General features: G+C 39.9%; 1 pseudogene; it reads left to right on the forward strand.

Annotated features, from left to right (window-relative positions):
• The first annotated feature begins 4,762 nt into the window (after positions 1 to 4,762).
• On the forward strand, positions 4,763 to 5,517 carry LOC140503129 (small ribosomal subunit protein mS40 pseudogene; annotated as a pseudogene).
• The last annotated feature ends 1,228 nt before the right edge of the window (positions 5,518 to 6,745 follow it).

The following is a 6,745-nucleotide window of genomic DNA, read 5'->3' on the forward strand; positions in this document are numbered from 1 at the left end:
TAATTACTTAGAAAATGATGTCAAGGCTCTTTTTTGATCATGGTTTTCTGGTAGACCAATAATTTTTAAATTATCTCTCCCGGATCTATTTCCTAGATCAGTTGTTTTTCCAATGTGATATTTCACATTTTCTTCTATTTTTTTCATTCTTTTGTTTTTATTTAATAAAAAATAAAATTAATTAAAAACATTTTTTTGGTTTTTCATAAAGTCTTTAGCTTCTATCTACTTATTCCAATTTTTAAAGAATTATTTTCTTCAATGAACTTTTGAACCTCTTTTTCCATGTAGCAAATGGTTCTTTTTAAAGCATTCTTCTCCTCATTGGTTTTTTGGACCTCTTCTGCCATTTGAGTTAGTCTATTGTTAAAGGTATTATTTTCTTCAGCATTTTTTGGGATCTCCATTAGCAAGCTGTTGACTCGCTTTTCATGATTATCTTGCGTTGCTCTCATTTCTCAAATCTTTTGTTAGATTTTCAAAATCATTTTTGAGCTTTTCAGAGGCCTGAGAATATTACAGATTTTGGGAGAGGTTTTGGATGTAGAAGGCTAGACTTTGATGTCTTCCTCTGATTGTGTGCTTTGTTCTTCCTCATCAAAAAGGGTGGTAGGAAATACCTTTTCACAAAGAAAGCAACGTTGGTTAGGGTTAGAATCGGAATACATTTATGGTTAGGCTTAGAAGTGGAACTCAATCTGATTCTATCAGGTCTTATTTTTTCCGTATTTTGAGGCATTTTCCTAGCCAATTACTTAACTTTCGAGTTTTTTAATCAAATGAAGGGTATACTATCTAGGGACCTGTAAGTTTTCAGTTCCTCAGAGGAGGCACAATCAATGGAGAGGAGTAAATTCCCGAACCCTGGTCTGTGAGCAACCACAAGCACCCTTTTCTGCCGAGGATCTGTGAGTAAGATTCCGTCTCCAGAACTGCCTTCAGCTCCACCACACCAAGGTCAGTGCTCCCAATCACCCCAGGACCTCCACTCAGGTCTGATATTAAGATCAGCTTCTTGATTCCCCCAGGGTTTTTAGGCCAAGTGTTCCAAGAGTGGAAGCTGCCACAGTGACTGCTGCCACCCTGGGGATGGGACTGGAGCCTCACCACCCTCTCACCCACGTGAAATAGATTTCTTACTGACGTTTAAAGCTGTCTTTGGTGTTTGTAGGTTGAGAAATCTGTAAACCACAGCTGCTACTCGTGAATCCAAGCCATGAAACCTGCTCCAGACCTGTCTGTGCTGTGCTCCACAGCCAAAGCTGCACTATACTCTCTTCTGAGCCTGGTGTGATACACTTTCCTGTCAGCCATCCAGGCTGTCTTGGGCTGGAAATCTCTTTCACTCTGTCGTTTTGTGGTTTATGCAGCTCTAGAATTTGTTTCGAGTCATTTTTATAGGTATTTTATGGGCGATGGGCAAAAAGCTAGAACAGGTGGATACTTCGACTCTGTCATCTTGGCTGCACCCCACTGTTGACTAGCTTTTCATGACTATTTTACATCACTCTCATTTCTCTTCCCAATTTTTTCTCCACTTCTTTATCTGATTTTCAAAGCACTTTTTGAGCTCTTCTATGCCCCAGACAATTGCTTATATTTTGGAGGCTTTTGATGTAGAATCCTTGAGGAGTTTTCTTCCTCTAATGGTGTTCTTTGCTCTTCCTTATCCAGAAGAATGGAAGAAAATACCTTTTCACAAAAAAGTAACCTTGTATAGTCTAATTTTTCCCCTTTTAGGAGTATTTTCTTACTCAGTTACTTCTTTTGAGAAACAAAGCAACTAGAGTTCATTGAATAGAGGAGTCACATGGACAGACCTTCAATTTAAGAATATCAGAGAAGTCCAACTTACACATCTTTTCTTACTTCAGCACATAAAATCATATGATTTGCCAGCATCAGAAGTCCCCAGATATTTACCAAAGGGGTATTAGGAAACCACTTGTCTTTCTTTTTAAATATGGTGTCATCTAATGGAAAAATAAAATACAACACTCATTCACTGGATAAGTAGTATAATGTCATCTTGCTTTTCTATTATCTTAAGAATGGTAGTACAGAAGGTAGAATGAAGATGGTGGAGTGGAAGCTCTCTGCCCAAAACCCTTAAAATACATGTAAAAATTATTCTTGAACAAATTCTAGAACAGGAGAAGCCACAAAATGACATAGTGAAACAGCTTTCCAGAACAAGAGAATTTGGAGGAATGACAGTAAAGCTCTGTTGCACTGGGGTCAGAGTTAAACTCAGCCCAGTGTGGGCCACAGCAGCACAGTCTGGACTGGAACAGGCCTCAGGGCACTGAATCACTGGGAGCTGTAGCTGCCATAAATCCATAAATACAGCCTCAAAGGTCACTGGGAAAGCTCTCTTACCTGAATGAGAGAGGAATGTGGTCACCCCCTTCCTCAGACCCTGTGCCAACCCCAGTTCCCTGGTGACGACAGCCACTGATAGAGTGGCAACTGTTTCTGGAGCTCTCAGCCGACAGAGAGTGGAGAAATTGAGCAGAGCATCTGTGCTGCATTCCTGGGTCATGGTTGTAGGGTGAGGAGGAGGTATGACAAAGCAGAACTGGTGGGGGCTATTCAAAGAGAATCCTGTTCACAGTTCCAGGGCAGAAAAGAGTATTTGTGGTGTGCAGAGTACAGGCCAGGAGAGGAGTAAACATTTCTTTCTCCTTTGACTACATAATTTTCTAGGAACTGAGAAATTATAGGTTCCTAGAGATCTTTCTGAAAACAAATGCCTGAAACTTGTAGCAGTATACCCTCCACTTAACAACAAGCTCAAAAGTCAAGTAACTGGCTGGAGAAATGGCCAAAAATGGGAAAAATAAGACAATAAAACCTTACTTTCCATTTGGGATCTTTTTCAGGAAGGGATTAGTGGAATCCTTCAATTTCGATTTTGCCCTCTGGTTCTAGAATCTCAGGGAAGTTTCCCTTTATAATTTCTTGAAAGATAATGTCTAGACACTTTTTTTTTTGCCGTGATGGACCCATAGTTTTTAAATGATATCTCTCCTGGTTCTATTTTCCAGTTCAGTTTTTTTTCCAGTGAGATATTCCACAATGTTTTATATTTTTTCGTTCTTTGTCTTTATACTTTCTTGATTTCTCATAAAGTCAGTACCTTCCTTTTGTTCCATTCTAATTCTGAAGGAATTATTTCCTGAGGTGAGTTTTTGGACCTTCTTTTCTCTTTTGACCATTCTGCTTTTTAAAGCATTCTTCTCCTCATTGACTTTTTTGAACTCTTTGCTTTTGTGGTAGTCTATTTTTAAAGGAGTTATTTTTTTCAGCATTTGTTCTTATCTTGTTGCTTTGTTTTAATTTATTTATTTTTAGTTTTCTCCAGTCATTTCCACAAGATTTTGAGTTCCAAATTTTCTCCCCTCTCTCCTGTCCTCCCACCCCAAGAGAGCATGCATTCTGATTACCCCTCCTCTAATCTTCCCTCCCTTCCATCACATCCTTCTCTTGCCTAATCCCCATCTTCTCTATTTTAACATAGGGCAAGATAATTTTCTATACTCCATGACCTGTATTTCTTATTTCCCAGTTGCCTGAAAAAACAATTCTCAACATCCGTTCCTAAAATTTTGAGGTCCAACTCCTCTTCCTTTCTCCTCCCCAACCAAACCCACTGAGATGGCAAGCAAATCAGTATAGGCTATACATGTGCAGTTATGCAAAAGCCTTCCATAACAGTCATGTGAAATACAATATTTCAATCCACCCTTTCCTGGCCCCCCATTTATTCTATTCTCTCTTTTCGCCTCGTCACTCCCCAAAAGTGTTTACTACTAATTACTCCCTCCTCCCTCATGCCCTCTCCTCTATCATATACTCAAATTCTACTGATCCCCTTGTGCTCTACTTTTCTGTGTTGCAAGATAGATTTTCATAACAATTTGACTGTGCATATTATTCTCTCCTTAAGCCAAATGTGATGAGAGTAAACTTCACTTCTGCACTCTCACCTCTACCCTTTTCCCCTCGATTGAAAAAGCTTTCCTTGCCAGTGTTTTAAGAGACAATTTGCCCCATTCCATTTCCCCTTTTCTCCTCCCAATATTTTCCTCTCTCACCCCTTAATATCCCTTCCAATTCAACTCACCTTGTGGCCTCTGTCTATATGTATATAATCCCTCTAACTATCCAAATACTGAGAAAACTCTCAAGATTTACAAATATTATCTTTCCATGTAGGAATGTAAACAGTTCAACTTTAGCAAGCCCCTTATGATGTGTCTTTTCTGTATACCTTTTAATGCTTCTCTTGATTCCTGTGATTGAAAGTCAAATTTTTCATTCAGCTCTTGTCTTTTCATCAAGAATGCTTGAAAGTCCTCTATTTCATTGAATGACCATTTCTCCCCTGAAGTGTTATACTTACTGTTGCTAAATGGGTGATTTTTGATTTTAACTCTAGTTCCTTTGACTTCTGGAATATCATATTTCAAGCCCTCCAATCGCAAAATGTAGAAGCAGCTAGATCTTGTGTTATCCTGATTGTATTTCCACAATACTTGAATTGTTCCTTTCTGGCTGCTTGCAATATTTTTTCCTTGACCTGGGAACTCAGGAATTTGGCTACAATATTCCTAAGAGTTTTTCTTTTGCGATCTCTTCAGGAGGCTGTTGGTGGATTCTAACAATTTTTATTTTATGTCTCCCATTAGCCCCACCCAGCCTCTTTACTGACATGTCCAGCTTCCTCTGGGCCCCTCTCCTCCCTTAGCCATACACCAAGATGGCAACCTCTCTCCTAACTCTTCTTCTTAGGCCGTTCTCAGGCCTGTCAGAAGGGTTTACTGGGTGCAAGCTCCTCCCCAGGCTCCCTGCACCAAAGCACCACCTGAGGAAGAATCTGCCATTCCTGTCTCCCTCTATTAGGATGCTCCCTGGGAATATCTAGAGACAGAAGAATACCTGGCTCGATATGGCTCCCGTCCAGTCTGTGTTGATAATCAATGAAACCACAAAAGTGGTATCCCACCCCAGAGAACCCATAAGACATGCATTCGAGGGAACAAAGTTGCTGGGAATCCTTGCTCTATCTTCTGGGATCAGAAGCTCCATGTGGATTTTAGAAATGTGAAGCTCTTGGAGCAGTTTGTCTGTGCTCACACAGGTGTTATCTTCCATGCCCCATATACAAGTGTCTGTATGAAGCAGCATAAGAAGCTGACAGCAGCTATCCTGAAGGTCAGAGACCATGGTCTTCTCAGTTACCACATCCCACAGGTACAGCCACGGGATACTGATTTCAGCAATTCCCATGGAGCTGTGGGCTGTACCCCAATGGCTCCTGCCCTGGCTGCAGGTACTTCTTGGTATCCATAGCACAATTGGCAGCAGCCACCTGAGAGAAAGCTGTCCTGTCTTCGTTATCTACATCAAGGGCACCTCAAGGAAGAGAGCGGACCACCACCAGAGATGATGCTCATAGGTCTACCTCAAACGGATGTTCTCACTGAGGGAGAAGAATCTACGAGTGTCCACTAAAAAGAAAGTAGTGGATATACTCTGTGATGCTCCAGAGCTTAAGGATGGATGTTAGAAAGCCCTGATGCCTGAACTCAACTGATTCTTATCCCTCCTTGTTTTAGAAGTGAGAAGGATAATGGCAAGCTCTGACCTAGAGGAAAAGAGAAAACAGGGAGAAGGTAAAATGAAGTACATCTGAATTAGTGTTTTCGATGAATTTCCCTGTATGCTGCTTCTCCCCACTCCCCCATATTTGTTGCAGGGGTAGGGGGCGCCTAACTTATGAAGTCAACCCTTTATAATAAAAATTGTTTTATTAAAAAAATTTATTTTACCCTCTGCTTCTAGAATATCAGAGTAGTATTCCTTGATAATTTCAGGAAAGATGATGTCCAGGCTCTTTTTTTTTTATCATAGCTTTCAGGTAGTCCCATATTTTTAAATTGTCTGTCCTGGATCTGTTTTCCAGGTCAACTGATTTTGCAATGAGATGTTTCACATTGTCTTTCGTTTTTCGTTCTTTTGGTTTTGTTTTAGAATATTTGGTTTCTCATAAACTCATTATATTCCATTTGCTCCACTCTAATTTTTAAAGAATCATTTTCTTCAGTGAGCTTTCGAACCTCCTTTTCCATTTGGCCCATTCTGCTTTTTAAAGCATTATTTTCCTTATTAGCTTTTTGGACCTCTTTTGCCATTTAGGTAAGCCTATTTTTAAGGGTGCTATTATCTTCAGCATTTTTTGGTGTCTCCTTTAGTAAGCAGTTGACTCACTCTTCATGTTTGTTTGTTTATTTGTTTGTTTTTGCTTTGCTCTCATTCTTTCCAATTTTTCCTGCACCTCTCTTACTTGATTTTTAAAATCCTTTTTGAGCTCTTCCATGGCCTGAGACCATTGCATATATATGTTGGAGGTTTTGGATGTGGAAACCTTGAATTTTATGTCTTCCTCTGATGGTATGCATTGTTGTTCCTCATCTGAAAGAATGGGAGAAAATACCTATTCACCAAGAAAGTAGCTTTCTGTAGTCTTATTTTTTTTTTCCATTTTTTGTTTTTTTCCCAGTCAATTACTTGAGTTTTTAGTCCTTTGTCAAGTGGAGGGTATATGCTAGGGACCTGTAAGTTCTGTCTTCTTCCAAGGTGGCACAATCAAGGGAAAGGAATTTCCTCCTCTCTTGGCCTGTGCTCCAGTATATGTGCAACCACAAGTATTCCTTTCTGCCTAGGATCTCTCCAGAACCTC

The sequence above is a fragment of the Notamacropus eugenii genome, chromosome 5, assembly GCF_028372415.1.
Source record: "Notamacropus eugenii isolate mMacEug1 chromosome 5, mMacEug1.pri_v2, whole genome shotgun sequence".
In the NCBI taxonomy this organism is placed as follows: Eukaryota; Metazoa; Chordata; class Mammalia; order Diprotodontia; family Macropodidae; genus Notamacropus; species Notamacropus eugenii.